This window comes from Scardinius erythrophthalmus, assembly GCF_964197995.2.
Source record: "Scardinius erythrophthalmus genome assembly, chromosome: 14".
NCBI classification, from domain to species: Eukaryota; Metazoa; Chordata; class Actinopteri; order Cypriniformes; family Leuciscidae; genus Scardinius; species Scardinius erythrophthalmus.
In genome coordinates this window covers 41075714-41100022 of record NC_138234.1, presented here as the reverse complement: position 1 = coordinate 41100022, position 24309 = coordinate 41075714, and positions in this window count along the sequence as shown.

The window sequence follows — 24309 nt, the reverse complement described above, 5'->3', positions numbered from 1 at the left end:
GAACAATAAACAATAAATCCACACAGAGCAAACTTGAACTAATATAAATTTCTTACGATTAATTTTCACACTTTTATCATATAGTGACCAGTGGTGTTGTAAATACCTAAAGAGTACATATGTCAAGTAAGTATACATGTAAGTGACTACATGTGGTGTGATAGAACTTCAAGACCCTAGGCATAGTTGTCCATAGTAACATGAAAGCAAATAAGAAGAACCTGTCAAAGTCTAGAACTCTTGATTAGTTTGATTCCATAATAACCCAATGGATAAAATGCTAAGCAAGTGCATATTGATTATCTGGAAGGCAGGCTACACGAATAAACAAGGTATGCAAAGGGCCGAAATGGATCGCTGGGTCCTACCACCTTGGTGAAAACTTGCTGGGACCCGAGGGGTATATATGCCTCTTGCAAAAGTGTCAGCAGAAACCATTGGGGAGCAGGCTTTGACCCCAAAGGGGATATCTTTTCCCTTCAGATTTAGTCACAGAACATCACTGAAACAGAACAATAAATCTACACAGAGCAAACTTGAACTAATATAAATTTCTTACGATTAATTTTCACACTTTTATCATATAGTGACCAGTGGTGTTGTAAATACCTAAGGCGTTACATATGTCAAGTAAGCATACATGTAAGTGACAACATGTGGTGTGATAGAACTTCAAGACCCTAGGCATAGTTGTCTATAGTAACATGAAAGCAAATAAGAAGAACCTGTCAAAGTCTAGAACTCTTGATTAGTTTGATTCCATAATAACCCAATGGATAAAATGCTAAGCAAGTGCATATTGATTATCTGGAAGGCAGGCTACACGAATAAACAAGGTATGCAAAGGGCCGAAATGGATCGCTGGGTCCTACCACCTTGGTGAAAACTTGCTGGGACCCGAGGGGTATATATGCCTCTTGCAAAAGTGTCAGCAGATACCATTGGGGAGCAGGCTTTGACCCCATAGGTGATATCTTTTCCCTTCAGATTTAGTCACAGAACATCACTGAAACAGAACAATAAATCTACACAGAGCAAACTTGAACTAATATAAATTTCTTACGATTAATTTTCACACTTTTATCATATAGTGACCAGTGGTGTTGTAAATACCTAAGGAGTTACATATGTCGAGTAAGCATACATGTAAGTGACTACATGTGGTGTGATAGAACTTCAAGACCCTAGGCATAGTTGTCTATAGTAACATGAAAGCAAATAAGAAGAACCTGTCAAAGTCTAGAACTCTTGATTAGTTTGATTCCATAATAACCCAATGGATAAAATGCTAAGCAAGTGCATATTGATTATCTGGAAGGCAGGCTACACGAATAAACAAGGTATGCAAAGGGCCGAAATGGATCGCTGGGTACTACCACCTTGGTGAAAACTTGCTGGGACCCGAGGGGTATATATGCCTCTTGCAAAAGTGTCAGCAGAAACCATTGGGGAGCAGGCTTTGACCCCATAGGTGATATCTTTTCCCTTCAGATTTAATCAGAGAACATCACTGAAACAGAACAATAAATCTACACAGAGCAAACTTGAACTAATATAAATTTCTTACGATTAATTTTCACACTTTTATCATATAGTGACCAGTGGTGTTGTAAATACCTTAAGAGTTACATATGCCAAGTAAGCATACATGTAAGTGACTACATGTGGTGTGATAGAACTTCAAGACCCTAGGCATAGTTGTCTATAGTAACATGAAAGCAAATAAGAAAAACCTGTCAAAGTCTAGAACTCTTGATTAGTTTGATTTCATAATAACCCAATGGAAGAAATGCTAAGGAAGTGCATATTGATTATCTGTAGGGAAGGCTACACGAATAAACAAGGTATGCAAAGGGCCGAAATGGATCGCTGGGTCCTACCACCTTGGTGAAAACTTGCTGGGACCCGAGGGGTATATATGTCTCTTGCAAAAGTGTCAGCAGATACCATTGGGGAGCAGGCTTTGACCCCATAGGTGATATCTTTTCCCTTCAGATTTAGTCACAGAACATCACTGAAACAGAACAATAAATCCACACAGAGCAAACTTGAACTAATATAAATTTCTTACGATTAATTTTCACGCTTTTATCATATAGTGACCAGTGGTGTTGTAAATACCTAAAGAGTACATATGTCAAGTAAGTATACATGTAAGTGACTACATGTGGTGTGATAGAACTTCAAGACCCTAGGCATAGTTGTCTATAGTAACATGAAAGCAAATAAGAAGAACCTGTCAAAGTCTAGAACTCTTGATTAGTTTGATTCCATAATAACCCAATGGATAAAATGCTAAGCAAGTGCATATTGATTATCTGGAAGGCAGGCTACACGAATAAACAAGGTATGCAAAGGGCCGAAATGGATCGCTGGGTCCTACCACCTTGGTGAAAACTTGCTGGGACCCGAGGGGTATATATGCCTCTTGCAAAAGTGTCAGCAGAAACCATTGGGGAGCAGGCTTTGACCCCATAGGTGATATCTTTTCCCTTCAGATTTAGTCAGAGAACATCACTGAAACAGAACAATAAATCTACACAGAGCAAACTTGAACTAATATAAATTTCTTACGATTAATTTTCACACTTTTATCATATAGTGACCAGTGGTGTTGTAAATACCTAAGGAGTTACATATGTCAAGTAAGCATACATGTAAGTGACTACATGTGGTGTGATAGAACTTCAAGACCCTAGGCATAGTTGTCTATAGTAACATGAAAGCAAATAAGAAGAACCTGTCAAAGTCTAGAACTCTTGATTAGTTTGATTCCATAATAACCCAATGGATAAAATGCTAAGCAAGTGCATATTGATTATCTGGAAGGCAGGCTACACGAATAAACAAGGTATGCAAAGGGCCGAAATGGATCGCTGGGTCCTACCACCTTGGTGAAAACTTGCTGGGACCCGAGGGGTATATATGCCTCTTGCAAAAGCTTCAGCAGATACCATTGGGGAACAGGCTTTGACCCCGTAGGTGATATCTTTTCCCTTCAGATTTAGTCAAAGAACATCACTGGAACAGAACAATACATCCACACAGAGCAAACTTGAACTAAAATAAATTTCTTACGATTAATTTTCACGCTTTTATCATATAGTGACCAGTGGTGTTGTAAATACCTTAAGAGTTACATATGCCAAGTAAGCATACATGTAAGTGACTACATGTGGTGTGATAGAACTTCAAGACCATAGGCATAGTTGTCTATAGTAACATGAAAGCAAATAAGAAAAACCTGTCAAAGTCTAGAACTCTTGATTAGTTTGATTTCATAATAACCCAATAGAAGAAATGCTAAGCAAGTGCATATTGATTATCTGTAGGGAAGGCTACACGAATAAACAAGGTATGCAAAGGGGAGAAATGGATCGCTGGGTCCTACTACCTTGGTGAAAACTTGCTGGGACCTGAGGGGTATATATGTCTCTTGCAAAAGCTGCAGCTGATACCATTGGGGAACTGGCTTTGACCCCGTAGGTGATATATTTTCCCTTAAGAAAATTGAAAATGTCAAAGAACATCACTGAAACAGAACAATAAACAATAAATCCACACAGAGCAAACTTGAACTAATATAAATTTCTTACGATTAATTTTCACACTTTTATCATATAGTGACCAGTGGTGTTGTAAATACCTAAAGAGTAAGTAAGTATACATGTAAGTGACTACATGTGGTGTGATAGAACTTCAAGACCATAGGCATAGTTGTCTATAGTAACATGAAAGCAAATAAGAAGAACCTGTCAAAGTCTAGAACTCTTGATTAGTTTGATTCCATAATAGCCCAATGGATAAAATGCTAAGCAAGTGCATATTGATTATCTGGAAGGCAGGCTACACGAATAAACAAGGTATGCAAAGGGCCGAAATGGATCGCTGGGTCCTACCACCTTGGTGAAAACTTGCTGGGACCCGAGGGGTATATATGCCTCTTGCAAAAGTGTCAGCAGAAACCATTGGGGAGCAGGCTTTGACCCCATAGGTGATATCTTTTCCCTTCAGATTTAGTCACAGAACATCACTGAAACAGAACAATAAATCCACACAGAGCAAACTTGAACTAAAATAAATTTCTTACAATTAATTTTCACGCTTTTATCATATAGTGACCAGTGGTGTTGTAAATACCTTAAGAGTTACATATGCCGAGTAGGCATACATGTAAGTGACTACATGTGGTGTGATAGAACTTCAAGACCCTAGGCATAGTTGTCTATAGTAACATGAAAGCAAATAAGAAAAACCTGTCAAAGTCTAGAACTCTTGATTAGTTTGATTTCATAATAACCCAATGGAAGAAATGCTAAGCAAGTGCATATTGATTATCTGTAGGGAAGGCTACACGAATAAACAAGGTATGCAAAGGGGAGAAATGGATCGCTGGGTCCTACCACCTTGGTGAAAACTTGCTGGGACCCGAGGGGTATATATGTCTCTTTCAAAAGCTGCAGCTGATACCACTGGGGAACTGGCTTTGACCCCGTAGGTGATATATTTTCCCTTCAGAAAATTCAAAATGTCAAAGAACATCACTGAAACAGAACAATAAACAATAAATCCACACAGAGCAATCTTGAACTAATATAAATTTCTTACGATTAATTTTCACACTTTTATCATATAGTGACCAGTGGTGTTGTAAATACCTAAAGAGTACATATGTCAAGTAAGCATACATGTAAGTGACTACATGTGGTGTGATAGAACTTCAAGACCCTAGGCATAGTTGTCTATAGTAACATGAAAGCAAATAAGAAGAACCTGTCAAAGTCTAGAACTCTTGATTAGTTTGATTCCATAATAACCCAATGGATAAAGTGCTAAGCAAGTGCATATTGATTATCTGGAAGGCAGGCTACACGAATAAACAAGGTATGCAAAGGGCCGAAATGGATCGCTGGGTCCTACCACCTTGGTGAAAACTTGCTGGGACCCGAGGGGTATATATGCCTCTTGCAAAAGCTTCAGCAGATACCATTGGGGAACAGGCTTTGACCCCGTAGGTGATATCTTTTCCCTTCAGATTTAGTCAAAGAACATCACTGGAACAGAACAATACATCCACACAGAGCAAACTTGAACTAAAATAAATTTCTTACGATTAATTTTCACGCTTTTATCATATAGTGACCAGTGGTGTTGAAAATACCTTAAGAGTTACATATGCCAAGTAAGCATACATGTAAGTGACTACATGTGGTGTGATAGAACTTCAAGACCATAGGCATAGTTGTCTATAGTAACATGAAAGCAAATAAGAAAAACCTGTCAAAGTCTAGAACTCTTGATTAGTTTGATTTCATAATAACCCAATAGAAGAAATGCTAAGCAAGTGCATATTGATTATCTGTAGGGAAGGCTACACAAATAAACAAGGTATGCAAAGGGGAGAAATGGATCGCTGGGTCCTACTACCTTGGTGAAAACTTGCTGGGACCCGAGGGGTATATATGTCTCTTGCAAAAGCTGCAGCTGATACCATTGGGGAACTGGCTTTGACCCCGTAGGTGATATATTTTCCTTTCAGAAAATTCAAAATGTCAAAGAACATTACTGAAACAGAACAATAAACAATAAATCCACACAGAGCAAACTTGAACTAATATAAATTTCTTACGATTAATTTTCACACTTTTATCATATAGTGACCAGTGGTGTTGTAAATACCTAAGGCGTTACATATGTCAAGTAAGCATACATGTAAGTGACTACATGTGGTGTGATAGAACTTCAAGACCCTAGGCATAGTTGTCTATAGTAACATGAAAGCAAATAAGAAGAACCTGTCAAAGTCTAGAACTCTTGATTAGTTTGATTCCATAATAACCCAATGGATAAAATGCTAAGCAAGTGCATATTGATTATCTGGAAGGCAGGCTACACGAATAAACAAGGTATGCAAAGGACCGAAATGGATCGCTGGGTCCTACCACCTTGGTGAAAACTTGCTGGGACCCGAGGGGTATATATGCCTCTTGCAAAAGTGTCAGCAGAAACCATTGGGGAGCAGGCTTTGACCCCATAGGTGATATCTTTTCCCTTCAGATTTAGTCACAGAACATCACTGAAACAGAACAATAAATATACACAGAGCAAACTTGAACTAATATAAATTTCTTACGATTAATTTTCACACTTTTATCATATAGTGACCAGTGGTGTTGTAAATACCTAAGGCGTTACATATGTCAAGTAAGCATACATGTAAGTGACTACATGTGGTGTGATAGAACTTCAAGACCCTAGGCATAGTTGTCTATAGTAACATGAAAGCAAATAAGAAGAACCTGTCAAAGTCTAGAACTCTTGATTAGTTTAATTCCATAATAACCCAATGGATAAAATGCTAAGCAAGTGCATATTGATTATCTGGAAGGCAGGCTACACGAATAAACAAGGTATGCAAAGGGCCGAAATGGATCGCTGGGTCCTACCACCTTGGTGAAAACTTGCTGGGACCCGAGGGGTATATATGTCTCTTGCAAAAGTGTCAGCAGATACCATTGGGGAGCAGGCTTTGACCCCATAGGTGATATCTTTTCCCTTCAGATTTAGTCACTGAACATCACTGAAACAGAACAATAAATCCACACAGAGCAAACTTGAACTAATATAAATTTCTTACGATTAATTTTCACGCTTTTATCATATAGTGACCAGTGGTGTTGTAAATACCTTAAGAGTTACATATGCCAAGTAAGCATACATGTAAGTGACTACATGTGGTGTGATAGAACTTCAAGACCCTAGGCATAGTTGTCTATAGTAACATGAAAGCAAATAAGAAAAACCTGTCAAAGTCTAGAACTCTTGATTAGTTTGATTTCATAATAACCCAATGGAAGAAATGCTAAGCAAGTGCATATTGATTATCTGTAGGGAAGGCTACACGAATAAACAAGGTATGCAAAGGGGAGAAATGGATCGCTGGGTCCTACTACCTTGGTGAAAACTTGCTGGGACCCGAGGGGTATATATGTCTCTTTCAAAAGCTGCAGCTGATTCCATTGGGGAACTGGCTTTGACCCCGTAGGTGATATATTTTCCCTTCAGAAAATTCAAAATGTCAAAGAACATAACTGAAACAGAACAATAAACAATAAATCCACACAGAGCAAACTTGAACTAATATAAATTTCTTACGATTAATTTTCACACTTTTATCATATAGTGACCAGTGGTGTTGTAAATACCTAAAGAGTACATATGTCAAGTAAGTATACATGTAAGTGACTACATGTGGTGTGATAGAACTTCAAGACCCTAGGCATAGTTGTCCATAGTAACATGAAAGCAAATAAGAAGAACCTGTCAAAGTCTAGAACTCTTGATTAGTTTGATTCCATAATAACCCAATGGATAAAATGCTAAGCAAGTGCATATTGATTATCTGGAAGGCAGGCTACACGAATAAACAAGGTATGCAAAGGGCCGAAATGGATCGCTGGGTCCTACCACCTTGGTGAAAACTTGCTGGGACCCGAGGGGTATATATGCCTCTTGCAAAAGTGTCAGCAGAAACCATTGGGGAGCAGGCTTTGACCCCAAAGGGGATATCTTTTCCCTTCAGATTTAGTCACAGAACATCACTGAAACAGAACAATAAATCTACACAGAGCAAACTTGAACTAATATAAATTTCTTACGATTAATTTTCACACTTTTATCATATAGTGACCAGTGGTGTTGTAAATACCTAAGGCGTTACATATGTCAAGTAAGCATACATGTAAGTGACAACATGTGGTGTGATAGAACTTCAAGACCCTAGGCATAGTTGTCTATAGTAACATGAAAGCAAATAAGAAGAACCTGTCAAAGTCTAGAACTCTTGATTAGTTTGATTCCATAATAACCCAATGGATAAAATGCTAAGCAAGTGCATATTGATTATCTGGAAGGCAGGCTACACGAATAAACAAGGTATGCAAAGGGCCGAAATGGATCGCTGGGTCCTACCACCTTGGTGAAAACTTGCTGGGACCCGAGGGGTATATATGCCTCTTGCAAAAGTGTCAGCAGATACCATTGGGGAGCAGGCTTTGACCCCATAGGTGATATCTTTTCCCTTCAGATTTAGTCACAGAACATCACTGAAACAGAACAATAAATCTACACAGAGCAAACTTGAACTAATATAAATTTCTTACGATTAATTTTCACACTTTTATCATATAGTGACCAGTGGTGTTGTAAATACCTAAGGAGTTACATATGTCGAGTAAGCATACATGTAAGTGACTACATGTGGTGTGATAGAACTTCAAGACCCTAGGCATAGTTGTCTATAGTAACATGAAAGCAAATAAGAAGAACCTGTCAAAGTCTAGAACTCTTGATTAGTTTGATTCCATAATAACCCAATGGATAAAATGCTAAGCAAGTGCATATTGATTATCTGGAAGGCAGGCTACACGAATAAACAAGGTATGCAAAGGGCCGAAATGGATCGCTGGGTACTACCACCTTGGTGAAAACTTGCTGGGACCCGAGGGGTATATATGCCTCTTGCAAAAGTGTCAGCAGAAACCATTGGGGAGCAGGCTTTGACCCCATAGGTGATATCTTTTCCCTTCAGATTTAATCAGAGAACATCACTGAAACAGAACAATAAATCTACACAGAGCAAACTTGAACTAATATAAATTTCTTACGATTAATTTTCACACTTTTATCATATAGTGACCAGTGGTGTTGTAAATACCTTAAGAGTTACATATGCCAAGTAAGCATACATGTAAGTGACTACATGTGGTGTGATAGAACTTCAAGACCCTAGGCATAGTTGTCTATAGTAACATGAAAGCAAATAAGAAAAACCTGTCAAAGTCTAGAACTCTTGATTAGTTTGATTTCATAATAACCCAATGGAAGAAATGCTAAGGAAGTGCATATTGATTATCTGTAGGGAAGGCTACACGAATAAACAAGGTATGCAAAGGGCCGAAATGGATCGCTGGGTCCTACCACCTTGGTGAAAACTTGCTGGGACCCGAGGGGTATATATGTCTCTTGCAAAAGTGTCAGCAGATACCATTGGGGAGCAGGCTTTGACCCCATAGGTGATATCTTTTCCCTTCAGATTTAGTCACAGAACATCACTGAAACAGAACAATAAATCCACACAGAGCAAACTTGAACTAATATAAATTTCTTACGATTAATTTTCACGCTTTTATCATATAGTGACCAGTGGTGTTGTAAATACCTAAAGAGTACATATGTCAAGTAAGTATACATGTAAGTGACTACATGTGGTGTGATAGAACTTCAAGACCCTAGGCATAGTTGTCTATAGTAACATGAAAGCAAATAAGAAGAACCTGTCAAAGTCTAGAACTCTTGATTAGTTTGATTCCATAATAACCCAATGGATAAAATGCTAAGCAAGTGCATATTGATTATCTGGAAGGCAGGCTACACGAATAAACAAGGTATGCAAAGGGCCGAAATGGATCGCTGGGTCCTACCACCTTGGTGAAAACTTGCTGGGACCCGAGGGGTATATATGCCTCTTGCAAAAGTGTCAGCAGAAACCATTGGGGAGCAGGCTTTGACCCCATAGGTGATATCTTTTCCCTTCAGATTTAGTCAGAGAACATCACTGAAACAGAACAATAAATCTACACAGAGCAAACTTGAACTAATATAAATTTCTTACGATTAATTTTCACACTTTTATCATATAGTGACCAGTGGTGTTGTAAATACCTAAGGAGTTACATATGTCAAGTAAGCATACATGTAAGTGACTACATGTGGTGTGATAGAACTTCAAGACCCTAGGCATAGTTGTCTATAGTAACATGAAAGCAAATAAGAAGAACCTGTCAAAGTCTAGAACTCTTGATTAGTTTGATTCCATAATAACCCAATGGATAAAATGCTAAGCAAGTGCATATTGATTATCTGGAAGGCAGGCTACACGAATAAACAAGGTATGCAAAGGGCCGAAATGGATCGCTGGGTCCTACCACCTTGGTGAAAACTTGCTGGGACCCGAGGGGTATATATGCCTCTTGCAAAAGCTTCAGCAGATACCATTGGGGAACAGGCTTTGACCCCGTAGGTGATATCTTTTCCCTTCAGATTTAGTCAAAGAACATCACTGGAACAGAACAATACATCCACACAGAGCAAACTTGAACTAAAATAAATTTCTTACGATTAATTTTCACGCTTTTATCATATAGTGACCAGTGGTGTTGTAAATACCTTAAGAGTTACATATGCCAAGTAAGCATACATGTAAGTGACTACATGTGGTGTGATAGAACTTCAAGACCATAGGCATAGTTGTCTATAGTAACATGAAAGCAAATAAGAAAAACCTGTCAAAGTCTAGAACTCTTGATTAGTTTGATTTCATAATAACCCAATAGAAGAAATGCTAAGCAAGTGCATATTGATTATCTGTAGGGAAGGCTACACGAATAAACAAGGTATGCAAAGGGGAGAAATGGATCGCTGGGTCCTACTACCTTGGTGAAAACTTGCTGGGACCTGAGGGGTATATATGTCTCTTGCAAAAGCTGCAGCTGATACCATTGGGGAACTGGCTTTGACCCCGTAGGTGATATATTTTCCCTTAAGAAAATTGAAAATGTCAAAGAACATCACTGAAACAGAACAATAAACAATAAATCCACACAGAGCAAACTTGAACTAATATAAATTTCTTACGATTAATTTTCACACTTTTATCATATAGTGACCAGTGGTGTTGTAAATACCTAAAGAGTAAGTAAGTATACATGTAAGTGACTACATGTGGTGTGATAGAACTTCAAGACCATAGGCATAGTTGTCTATAGTAACATGAAAGCAAATAAGAAGAACCTGTCAAAGTCTAGAACTCTTGATTAGTTTGATTCCATAATAACCCAATGGATAAAATGCTAAGCAAGTGCATATTGATTATCTGGAAGGCAGGCTACACAAATAAACAAGGTATGCAAAGGGCCGAAATGGATCGCTGGGTCCTACCACCTTGGTGAAAACTTGCTGGGACCCGAGGGGTATATATGCCTCTTGCAAAAGCTTCAGCAGAAACCATTGGGGAGCAGGCTTTGACCCCATAGGTGATATCTTTTCCCTTCAGATTTAATCACAGAACATCACTGAAACAGAACAATAAATCTACACAGAGCAAACTTGAACTAATATAAATTTCTTACGATTAATTTTCACACTTTTATCATATAGTGACCAGTGGTGTTGTAAATACCTAAGGCGTTACATATGTCAAGTAAGCATACATGTAAGTGACTACATGTGGTGTGATAGAACTTCAAGACCCTAGGCATAGTTGTCTATAGTAACATGAAAGCAAATAAGAAGAACCTGTCAAAGTCTAGAACTCTTGATTAGTTTGATTCCATAATAACCAAATGGATAAAATGCTAAGCAAGTGCATATTGATTATCTGGAAGGCAGGCTACACAAATAAACAAGGTATGCAAAGGACCGAAATGGATCGCTGGGTCCTACCACCTTGGTGAAAACTTGCTGGGACCCGAGGGGTATATATGCCTCTTGCAAAAGTGTCAGCAGAAACCATTGGGGAGCAGGCTTTGACCCCATAGGTGATATCTTTTCCCTTCAGATTTAGTCAAAGAACATCACTGAAACAGAACAATAAATCTACACAGAGCAAACTTGAACTAATATAAATTTCTTACGATTAATTTTCACACTTTTATCATATAGTGACCAGTGGTGTTGTAAATACCTAAAGAGTAAGTAAGTATACATGTAAGTGACTACATGTGGTGTGATAGAACTTCAAGACCCTAGGCATAGTTGTCTATAGTAACATGAAAGCAAATAAGAAGAACCTGTCAAAGTCTAGAACTCTTGATTAGTTTGATTCCATAATAACCCAATGGATAAAATGCTAAGCAAGTGCATATTGATTATCTGGAAGGCAGGCTACACGAATAAACAAGGTATGCAAAGGGCCGAAATGGATCGCTGGGTCCTACCACCTTGGTGAAAACTTGCTGGGACCCGAGGGGTATATATGCCTCTTGCAAAAGTCTCAGCAGAAACCATTGGGGAGCAGGCTTTGACCCCATAGGTGATATCTTTTCCCTTCAGATTTAGTCACACAACATCACTGAAACAGAATAATAAATCTACTCAGAGCAAACTTGAACTAATATAAATTTCTTACGATTAATTTTCACACTTTTATCATATAGTGACCAGTGGTGTTGTAAATACCTAAGGCGTTACATATGTCAAGTAAGCATACATGTAAGTGACAACATGTGGTGTGATAGAACTTCAAGACCCTAGGCATAGTTGTCTATAGTAACATGAAAGCAAATAAAAAGAACCTGTCAAAGTCTAGAACTCTTGATTAGTTTGATTCCATAATAACCCAATGGATAAAATGCTAAGCAAGTGCATATTGATTATCTGGAAGGCAGGCTACACGAATAAACAAGGTATGCAAAGGGCCGAAATGGATCGCTGGGTCCTACCACCTTGGTGAAAACTTGCTGGGACCCGAGGGGTATATATGCCTCTTGCAAAATTGTCAGCAGATACCATTGGGGAGCAGGCTTTGACCCCATAGGTGATATCTTTTCCCTTCAGATTTAGTCACAGAACATCACTGAAACAGAACAATAAATCCACACAGAGCAAACTTGAACTAAAATAAATTTCTTACAATTAATTTTCACGCTTTTATCATATAGTGACCAGTGGTGTTGTAAATACCTTAAGAGTTACATATGCCAAGTAAGCATACATGTAAGTGACTACATGTGGTGTGATAGAACTTCAAGACCCTAGGCATAGTTGTCTATAGTAACATGAAAGCAAATAAGAAGAACCTGTCAAAGTCTAGAACTCTTGATTAGTTTGATTCCATAATAACCCAATGGATAAAATGCTAAGCAAGTGCATATTGATTATCTGGAAGGCAGGCTACACGAATAAACAAGGTATGCAAAGGGCCGAAATGGATCGCTGGGTCCTACCACCTTGGTGAAAACTTGCTGGGACCCGAGGGGTATATATGCCTCTTGCAAAAGCTTCAGCAGATACCATTGGGGTACAGGCTTTGACCCCGTAGGTGATATCTTTTCCCTTCAGATTTAGTCAAAGAACATCACTGGAACAGAACAATACATCCACACAGAGCAAACTTGAACTAAAATAAATTTCTTACGATTAATTTTCACGCTTTTATCATATAGTGACCAGTGGTGTTGAAAATACCTTAAGAGTTACATATGCCAAGTAAGCATACATGTAAGTGACTACATGTGGTGTGATAGAACTTCAAGACCATAGGCATAGTTGTCTATTGTAACATGAAAGCAAATAAGAAAAACCTGTCAAAGTCTAGAACTCTTGATTAGTTTGATTTCATAATAACCCAATAGAAGAAATGCTAAGCAAGTGCATATTGATTATCTGTAGGGAAGGCTACACAAATAAACAAGGTATGCAAAGGGGAGAAATGGATCGCTGGGTCCTACTACCTTGGTGAAAACTTGCTGGGACCCGAGGGGTATATATGTCTCTTGCAAAAGCTGCAGCTGATACCATTGGGGAACTGGCTTTGACCCCGTAGGTGATATATTTTCCTTTCAGAAAATTCAAAATGTCAAAGAACATCACTGAAACAGAACAATAAACAATAAATCCACACAGAGCAAACTTGAACTAATATAAATTTCTTACGATTAATTTTCACACTTTTATCATATAGTGACCAGTGGTGTTGTAAATACCTAAGGCGTTACATATGTCAAGTAAGCATACATGTAAGTGACTACATGTGGTGTGATAGAACTTCAAGACCCTAGGCATAGTTGTCTATAGTAACATGAAAGCAAATAAGAAGAACCTGTCAAAGTCTAGAACTCTTGATTAGTTTGATTCCATAATAACCCAATGGATAAAATGCTAAGCAAGTGCATATTGATTATCTGGAAGGCAGGCTACACGAATATACAAGGTATGCAAAGGGCCGAAATGGATCGCTGGGTCCTACCACCTTGGTGAAAACTTGCTGGGACCCGAGGGGTATAAATGCCTCTTGCAAAAGTGTCAGCAGAAACCATTGGGGAGCAGGCTTTGACCCCATAGGTGATATCTTTTCCCTTCAGATTTAGTCACACAACATCACTGAAACAGAATAATAAATCTACTCAGAGCAAACTTGAACTAATATAAATTTCTTACGATTAATTTTCACACTTTTATCATATAGTGACCAGTGGTGTTGTAAATACCTAAGGCGTTACATATGTCAAGTAAGCATACATGTAAGTGACTACATGTGGTGTGATAGAACTTCAAGACCCTAGGCATAGTTGTCTATAGTAACATGAAAGCAAATAAGAAGAACCTGTCAAAGTCTAGAACTCTTGATTAGTTTGATTCCATAATAACCCAATGGATAAAATGCTAAGCAAGTGCATATTGATTATCTGGAAGGCAGGCTACACGAATATACAAGGTATGCAAAGGGCCGAAATGGATCGCTGGGTCCTACCACCTTGGTGAAAACTTGCTGGGACCCGAGGGGTATATATGCCTCTTGCAAAAGTGTCAGCAGATACCATTGGGGAGCAGGCTTTGACCCCATAGGTGATATCTTTTCCCTTCAGATTTAGTCACAGAACATCACTGAAACAGAACAATAAATCCACACAGAGCAAACTTGAACTAAAATAAATTTCTTACAATTAATTTTCACGCTTTTATCATATAGTGACCAGTGGTGTTGTAAATACCTTAAGAGTTACATATGCCAAGTAAGCATACATGTAAGTGACTACATGTGGTGTGATAGAACTTCAAGACCCTAGGCATAGTTGTCTATAGTAACATGAAAGCAAATAAGAAAAACCTGTCAAAGTCTAGAACTCTTGATTAGTTTGATTTCATAATAACCCAATGGAAGAAATGCTAAGCAAGTGCATATTGATTATCTGTAGGGAAGGCTACACGAATAAACAAGGTATGCAAAGGGGAGAAATGGATCGCTGGGTCCTACCACCTTGGTGAAAACTTGCTGGGACCCGAGGGGTATATATGTCTCTTTCAAAAGCTGCAGCTGATACCATTGGGGAACTGGCTTTGACCCCGTAGGTGATATATTTTCCCTTCAGAAAATTCAAAATGTCAAAGAACATCACTGAAACAGAACAATAAACAATAAATCCACACAGAGCAAACTTGAACTAATATAAATTTCTTACGATTAATTTTCACACTTTTATCATATAGTGACCAGTGGTGTTGTAAATACCTAAAGAGTACATATGTCAAGTAAGCATACATGTAAGTGACTACATGTGGTGTGATAGAACTTCAAGACCCTAGGCATAGTTGTCTATAGTAACATGAAAGCAAATAAGAAGAACCTGTCAAAGTCTAGAACTCTTGATTAGTTTGATTCCATAATAACCCAATGGATAAAATGCTAAGCAAGTGCATATTGATTATCTGGAAGGCAGGCTACACGAATAAACAAGGTATGCAAAGGGCCAAAATGGATCGCTGGGTCCTACCACCTTGGTGAAAACTTGCTGGGACCCGAGGGGTATATATGCCTCTTGCAAAAGTGTCAGCAGAAACCATTGGGGAGCAGGCTTTGACCCCAAAGGTGATATCTTTTCCCTTCAGATTTAGTCACAGAACATCACTGAAACAGAACAATAAATCTACACAGAGCAAACTTGAACTAATATAAATTTCTTACGATTAATTTTCACACTTTTATCATATAGTGACCAGTGGTGTTGTAAATACCTAAGGCGTTACATATGTCAAGTAAGCATACATGTAAGTGACAACATGTGGTGTGATAGAACTTCAAGACCCTAGGCATAGTTGTCTATAGTAACATGAAAGCAAATAAGAAGAACCTGTCAAAGTCTAGAACTCTTGATTAGTTTGATTCCATAATAACCCAATGGATAAAATGCTAAGCAAGTGCATATTGATTATCTGGAAGGCAGGCTACACGAATAAACAAGGTATGCAAAGGGCCGAAATGGATCGCTGGGTCCTACCACCTTGGTGAAAACTTGCTGGGACCCGAGGGGTATATATGCCTCTTGCAAAAGTGTCAGCAGAAACCATTGGGGAGCAGGCTTTGACCCCAAAGGTGATATCTTTTCCCTTCAGATTTAGTCACAGAACATCACTGAAACAGAACAATAAATCTACACAGAGCAAACTTGAACTAATATAAATTTCTTACGATTAATTTTCACACTTTTATCATATAGTGACCAGTGGTGTTGTAAATACCTAAGGCGTTACATATGTCAAGTAAGCATACATGTAAGTGACAACATGTGGTGTGATAGAACTTCAAGACCCTAGGCATAGTTGTCTATAGTAACATGAAAGCAAATAAGAAGAACCTGTCAAAGTCTAGAACTCTTGATTAGTTTGATTCCATAATAACCCAATGGATAAAATGCTAAGCAAGTGCATATTGATTATCTGGAAGGCAGGCTACACGAATAAACAAGGTATTCAAAGGGCCGAAATGGATCGCTGGTTCCTACCACCTTGGTGAAAACTTGCTGGGACCCGAGGGGTATATATGCCTCTTGCAAAAGTGTCAGCAGATACCATTGGGGAGCAGGCTTTGACCCCATAGGTGATATCTTTTCCCTTCAGATTTAGTCACAGAACATCACTGAAACAGAACAATAAATCCACACAGAGCAAACTTGAACTAAAATAAATTTCTTACGATTAATTTTCACGCTTTTATCATATAGTGACCAGTGGTGTTGTAAATACCTTAAGAGTTACATATGCCAAGTAAGCATACATGTAAGTGACTACATGTGGTGTGATAGAACTTCAAGACCATAGGCATAGTTGTCTATAGTAACATGAAAGCAAATAAGAAAAACCTGTCAAAGTCTAGAACTCTTGATTAGTTTGATTTCATAATAACCCAATAGAAGAAATGCCAAGCAAGTGCATATTGATTATCTGTAGGGAAGGCTACACGAATAAACAAGGTATGCAAAGGGGAGAAATGGATCGCTGGGTCCTACTACCTTGGTGAAAACTTGCTGGGACCCGAGGGGTATATATGTCTCTTGCAAAAGCTGCAGCTGATACCATTGGGGAACTGGCTTTGACCCCGTAGGTGATATATTTTCCCTTAAGAAAATTCAAAATGTCAAAGAACATCACTGAAACAGAACAATAAACAATAAATCCACACAGAGCAAACTTGAACTAATATAAATTTCTTACGATTAATTTTCACACTTTTATCATATAGTGACCAGTGGTGTTGTAAATACCTAAAGAGTAAGTAAGTATACATGTAAGTGACTACATGTGGTGTGATAGAACTTCAAGACCCTAGGCATAGTTGTCTATAGTAACATGAAAGCAAATAAGAAGAACCTGTCAAAGTCTAGAACTCTTGATTAGTTTGATTCCATAATAACCCAATGGATAAAATGCTAAGCAAGTGCATATTGATTATCTGGAAGGCAGGCTACACGAATAAACAAGGTATGCAAAGGGCCGAAATGGATCGCTGGGTCCTACCACCTTGGTGAAAACTTGCTGGGACCCGAGGGGTATATATGCCTCTTGCAAAAGTGTCAGCAGAAACCATTGGGGAGCAGGCTTTGACCCCATAGGTGATATATTTTCCCTTCAGATTTAGTCACACAACATCACTGAAACAGAATAATAAATCTACTCAGAGCAAACTTGAACTAATATAAATTTCTTACGATTAATTTTCACACTTTTATCATATAGTGACCAGTGGTGTTGTAAATACCTAAGGCGTTACATATGTCAAGTAAGCATACATGTAAGTGACTACATGTGGTGTGATAGAACTTCAAGACCCTAGGCATAGTTGTCTATAGTAACATGAAAGCAAATAAGAAGAACCTGTCAAAGTCTAGAACTCTTGATTAGTTTGATTCCATAATAACCCAATGGATAAAATGCTAAGCAAGTGCATATTGATTATCTGTAGGGAAGGCTACACGAATAAACAAGGTATGCAAAGGGGAGAAATGGATCGCTGGGTCCTACCACCTTGGTGAAAACTTGCTGGGACCCGAGGGGTATATATGTCTCTTTCAAAAGCTGCAGCTGATACCATTGGGGAACTGGCTTTGACCCCGTAGGTGATATATTTTCCCTTCAGAAAATTCAAAATGTCAAAGAACATCACTGAAACAGAACAATAAACAATAAATCCACACAGAGCAAACTTGAACTAATATAAATTTCTTACGATTAATTTTCACACTTTTATCATATAGTGACCAGTGGTGTTGTAAATACCTAAAGAGTACATATGTCAAGTAAGCATACATGTAAGTGACTACATGTGGTGTGATAGAACTTCAAGACCCTAGGCATAGTTGTCTATAGTAACATGAAAGCAAATAAGAAGAACCTGTCAAAGTCTAGAACTCTTGATTAGTTTGATTCCATAATAACCCAATGGATAAAATGCTAAGCAAGTGCATATTGATTATCTGGAAGGCAGGCTACACGAATAAACAAGGTATGCAAAGGGCCGAAATGGATCCCTGGGTCCTACCACCTTGGTGAAAACTTGCTGGGACCCGAGGGGTATATATGCCTCTTGCAAAAGTGTCAGCAGAAACCATTGGGGAGCAGTCTTTGACCCCAAAGGTGATATCTTTTCCCTTCAGATTTAGTCACAGAACATCACTGAAACAGAACAATAAATCTACACAGAGCAAACTTGAACTAATATAAATTTCTTACGATTAATTTTCACACTTTTATCATATAGTGACCAGTGGTGTTGTAAATACCTAAGGCGTTACATATGTCAAGTAAGCATACATGTAAGTGACAACATGTGGTGTGATAGAACTTCAAGACCCTAGGCATAGTTGTCTATAGTAACATGAAAGCAAATAAGAAGAACCTGTCAAAGTCTAGAACTCTTGATTAGTTTGATTCCATAATAACCCAATGGATAAAATGCTAAGCAAGTGCATATTGATTATCTGGAAGGCAGGCTACACGAATAAACAAGGTATGCAAAGGGCCGAAATGGATCGCTGGGTCCTACCACCTTGGTGAAAACTTGCTGGGACCCGAGGGGTATATATGCCTCTTGCAAAAGTGTCAGCAGAAACCATTGGGGAGCAGGCTTTGACCCCAAAGGTGATATCTTTTCCCTTCAGATTTAGTCACAGAACATCACTGAAACAGAACAATAAATCTACACAGAGCAAACTTGAACTAATATAAATTTCTTACGATTAATTTTCACACTTTTATCATATAGTGACCAGTGGTGTTGTAAATACCTAAGGCGTTACATATGTCAAGTAAGCATACATGTAAGTGACAACATGTGGTGTGATAGAACTTCAAGACCCTAGGCATAGTTGTCTATAGTAACATGAAAGCAAATAAGAAGAACCTGTCAAAGTCTAGAACTCTTGATTAGTTTGATTCCATAATAACCCAATGGATAAAATGCTAAGCAAGTGCATATTGATTATCTGGAAGGCAGGCTACACGAATAAACAAGGTATGCAAAGGGCCGAAATGGATCGCTGGGTCCTACCACCTTGGTGAAAACTTGCTGGGACCCGAGGGGTATATATGCCTCTTGCAAAAGTGTCAGCAGAAACCATTGGGGAGCAGGCTTTGACCCCAAAGGTGATATCTTTTCCCTTCAGATTTAGTCACAGAACATCACTGAAACAGAACAATAAATCTACACAGAGCAAACTTGAACTAATATAAATTTCTTACGATTAATTTTCACACTTTTATCATATAGTGACCAGTGGTGTTGTAAATACCTAAGGCGTTACATATGTCAAGTAAGCATACATGTAAGTGACAACATGTGGTGTGATAGAACTTCAAGACCCTAGGCATAGTTGTCTATAGTAACATGAAAGCAAATAAGAAGAACCTGTCAAAGTCTAGAACTCTTGATTAGTTTGATTCCATAATAACCCAATGGATAAAATGCTAAGCAAGTGCATATTGATTATCTGGAAGGCAGGCTACACGAATAAACAAGGTATGCAAAGGGCCGAAATGGATCGCTGGGTCCTACCACCTTGGTGAAAACTTGCTGGGACCCGAGGGGTATATATGCCTCTTGCAAAAGTGTCAGCAGAAACCATTGGGGAGCAGGCTTTGACCCCAAAGGTGATATCTTTTCCCTTCAGATTTAGTCACAGAACATCACTGAAACAGAACAATAAATCTACACAGAGCAAACTTGAACTAATATAAATTTCTTACGATTAATTTTCACACTTTTATCATATAGTGACCAGTGGTGTTGTAAATACCTAAGGCGTTACATATGTCAAGTAAGCATACATGTAAGTGACAACATGTGGTGTGATAGAACTTCAAGACCCTAGGCATAGTTGTCTATAGTAACATGAAAGCAAATAAGAAGAACCTGTCAAAGTCTAGAACTCTTGATTAGTTTGATTCCATAATAACCCAATGGATAAAATGCTAAGCAAGTGCATATTGATTATCTGGAAGGCAGGCTACACGAATAAACAAGGTATTCAAAGGGCCGAAATGGATCGCTGGTTCCTACCACCTTGGTGAAAACTTGCTGGGACCCGAGGGGTATATATGCCTCTTGCAAAAGTGTCAGCAGATACCATTGGGGAGCAGGCTTTGACCCCATAGGTGATATCTTTTCCCTTCAGATTTAGTCACAGAACATCACTGAAACAGAACAATAAATCCACACAGAGCAAACTTGAACTAAAATAAATTTCTTACGATTAATTTTCACGCTTTTATCATATAGTGACCAGTGGTGTTGTAAATACCTTAAGAGTTACATATGCCAAGTAAGCATACATGTAAGTGACTACATGTGGTGTGATAGAACTTCAAGACCATAGGCATAGTTGTCTATAGTAACATGAAAGCAAATAAGAAAAACCTGTCAAAGTCTAGAACTCTTGATTAGTTTGATTTCATAATAACCCAATAGAAGAAATGCCAAGCAAGTGCATATTGATTATCTGTAGGGAAGGCTACACGAATAAACAAGGTATGCAAAGGGGAGAAATGGATCGCTGGGTCCTACTACCTTGGTGAAAACTTGCTGGGACCCGAGGGGTATATATGTCTCTTGCAAAAGCTGCAGCTGATACCATTGGGGAACTGGCTTTGACCCCGTAGGTGATATATTTTCCCTTAAGAAAATTCAAAATGTCAAAGAACATCACTGAAACAGAACAATAAACAATAAATCCACACAGAGCAAACTTGAACTAATATAAATTTCTTACGATTAATTTTCACACTTTTATCATATAGTGACCAGTGGTGTTGTAAATACCTAAAGAGTAAGTAAGTATACATGTAAGTGACTACATGTGGTGTGATAGAACTTCAAGACCCTAGGCATAGTTGTCTATAGTAACATGAAAGCAAATAAGAAGAACCTGTCAAAGTCTAGAACTCTTGATTAGTTTGATTCCATAATAACCCAATGGATAAAATGCTAAGCAAGTGCATATTGATTATCTGGAAGGCAGGCTACACGAATAAACAAGGTATGCAAAGGGCCGAAATGGATCGCTGGGTCCTACCACCTTGGTGAAAACTTGCTGGGACCCGAGGGGTATATATGCCTCTTGCAAAAGTGTCAGCAGAAACCATTGGGGAGCAGGCTTTGACCCCATAGGTGATATATTTTCCCTTCAGATTTAGTCACACAACATCACTGAAACAGAATAATAAATCTACTCAGAGCAAACTTGAACTAATATAAATTTCTTACGATTAATTTTCACACTTTTATCATATAGTGACCAGTGGTGTTGTAAATACCTAAGGCGTTACATATGTCAAGTAAGCATACATGTAAGTGACTACATGTGGTGTGATAGAACTTCAAGACCCTAGGCATAGTTGTCTATAGTAACATGAAAGCAAATAAGAAGAACCTGTCAAAGTCTAGAACTCTTGATTAGTTTGATTCCATAATAACCCAATGGATAAAATGCTAAGCAAGTGCATATTGATTATCTGTAGGGAAGGCTACACGAATAAACAAGGTATGCAAAGGGGAGAAATGGATCGCTGGGTCCTACCACCTTGGTGAAAACTTGCTGGGACCCGAGGGGTATATATGTCTCTTTCAAAAGCTGCAGCTGATACCATTGGGGAACTGGCTTTGACCCCGTAGGTGATATATTTTCCCTTCAGAAAATTCAAAATGTCAAAGAACATCACTGAAACAGAACAATAAACAATAAATCCACACAGAGCAAACTTGAACTAATATAAATTTCTTACGATTAATTTTCACACTTTTATCATATAGTGACCAGTGGTGTTGTAAATACCTAAAGAGTACATATGTCAAGTAAGCATACATGTAAGTGACTACATGTGGTGTGATAGAACTTCAAGACCCTAGGCATAGTTGTCTATAGTAACATGAAAGCAAATAAGAAGAACCTGTCAAAGTCTAGAACTCTTGATTAGTTTGATTCCATAATAACCCAATGGATAAAATGCTAAGCAAGTGCATATTGATTATCTGGAAGGCAGGCTACACGAATAAACAAGGTATGCAAAGGGCCGAAATGGATCCCTGGGTCCTACCACCTTGGTGAAAACTTGCTGGGACCCGAGGGGTATATATGCCTCTTGCAAAAGTGTCAGCAGAAACCATTGGGGAGCAGTCTTTGACCCCAAAGGTGATATCTTTTCCCTTCAGATTTAGTCACAGAACATCACTGAAACAGAACAATAAATCTACACAGAGCAAACTTGAACTAATATAAATTTCTTACGATTAATTTTCACACTTTTATCATATAGTGACCAGTGGTGTTGTAAATACCTAAGGCGTTACATATGTCAAGTAAGCATACATGTAAGTGACAACATGTGGTGTGATAGAACTTCAAGACCCTAGGCATAGTTGTCTATAGTAACATGAAAGCAAATAAGAAGAACCTGTCAAAGTCTAGAACTCTTGATTAGTTTGATTCCATAATAACCCAATGGATAAAATGCTAAGCAAGTGCATATTGATTATCTGGAAGGCAGGCTACACGAATAAACAAGGTATGCAAAGGGCCGAAATGGATCGCTGGGTCCTACCACCTTGGTGAAAACTTGCTGGGACCCGAGGGGTATATATGCCTCTTGCAAAAGTGTCAGCAGAAACCATTGGGGAGCAGGCTTTGACCCCAAAGGTGATATCTTTTCCCTTCAGATTTAGTCACAGAACATCACTGAAACAGAACAATAAATCTACACAGAGCAAACTTGAACTAATATAAATTTCTTACGATTAATTTTCACACTTTTATCATATAGTGACCAGTGGTGTTGTAAATACCTAAGGCGTTACATATGTCAAGTAAGCATACATGTAAGTGACAACATGTGGTGTGATAGAACTTCAAGACCCTAGGCATAGTTGTCTATAGTAACATGAAAGCAAATAAGAAGAACCTGTCAAAGTCTAGAACTCTTGATTAGTTTGATTCCATAATAACCCAATGGATAAAATGCTAAGCAAGTGCATATTGATTATCTGGAAGGCAGGCTACACGAATAAACAAGGTATGCAAAGGGCCGAAATGGATCGCTGGGTCCTACCACCTTGGTGAAAACTTGCTGGGACCCGAGGGGTATATATGCCTCTTGCAAAAGCTTCAGCAGATACCATTGGGGAACAGGCTTTGACCCCGTAGGTGATATCTTTTCCCTTCAGATTTAGTCAAAGAACATCACTGGAACAGAACAATACATCCACACAGAGCAAACTTGAACTAAAATAAATTTCTTACGATTAATTTTCACGCTTTTATCATATAGTGACCAGTGGTGTTGAAAATACCTTAAGAGTTACATATGCCAAGTAAGCATACATGTAAGTGACTACATGTGGTGTGATAGAACTTCAAGACCATAGGCATAGTTGTCTATAGTAACATGAAAGCAAATAAGAAAAACCTGTCAAAGTCTAGAACTCTTGATTAGTTTGATTTCATAATAACCCAATAGAAGAAATGCTAAGCAAGTGCATATTGATTATCTGTAGGGAAGGCTACACGAATAAACAAGGTATGCAAAGGGGAGAAATGGATCGCTGGGTCCTACTACCTTGGTGAAAACTTGCTGGGACCCGAGGGGTATATATGTCTCTTGCAAAAGCTGCAGCTGATACCATTGGGGAACTGGCTTTGACCCCGTAGGTGATATATTTTCCTTTCAGAAAATTCAAAATGTCAAAGAACATCACTGAAACAGAACAAT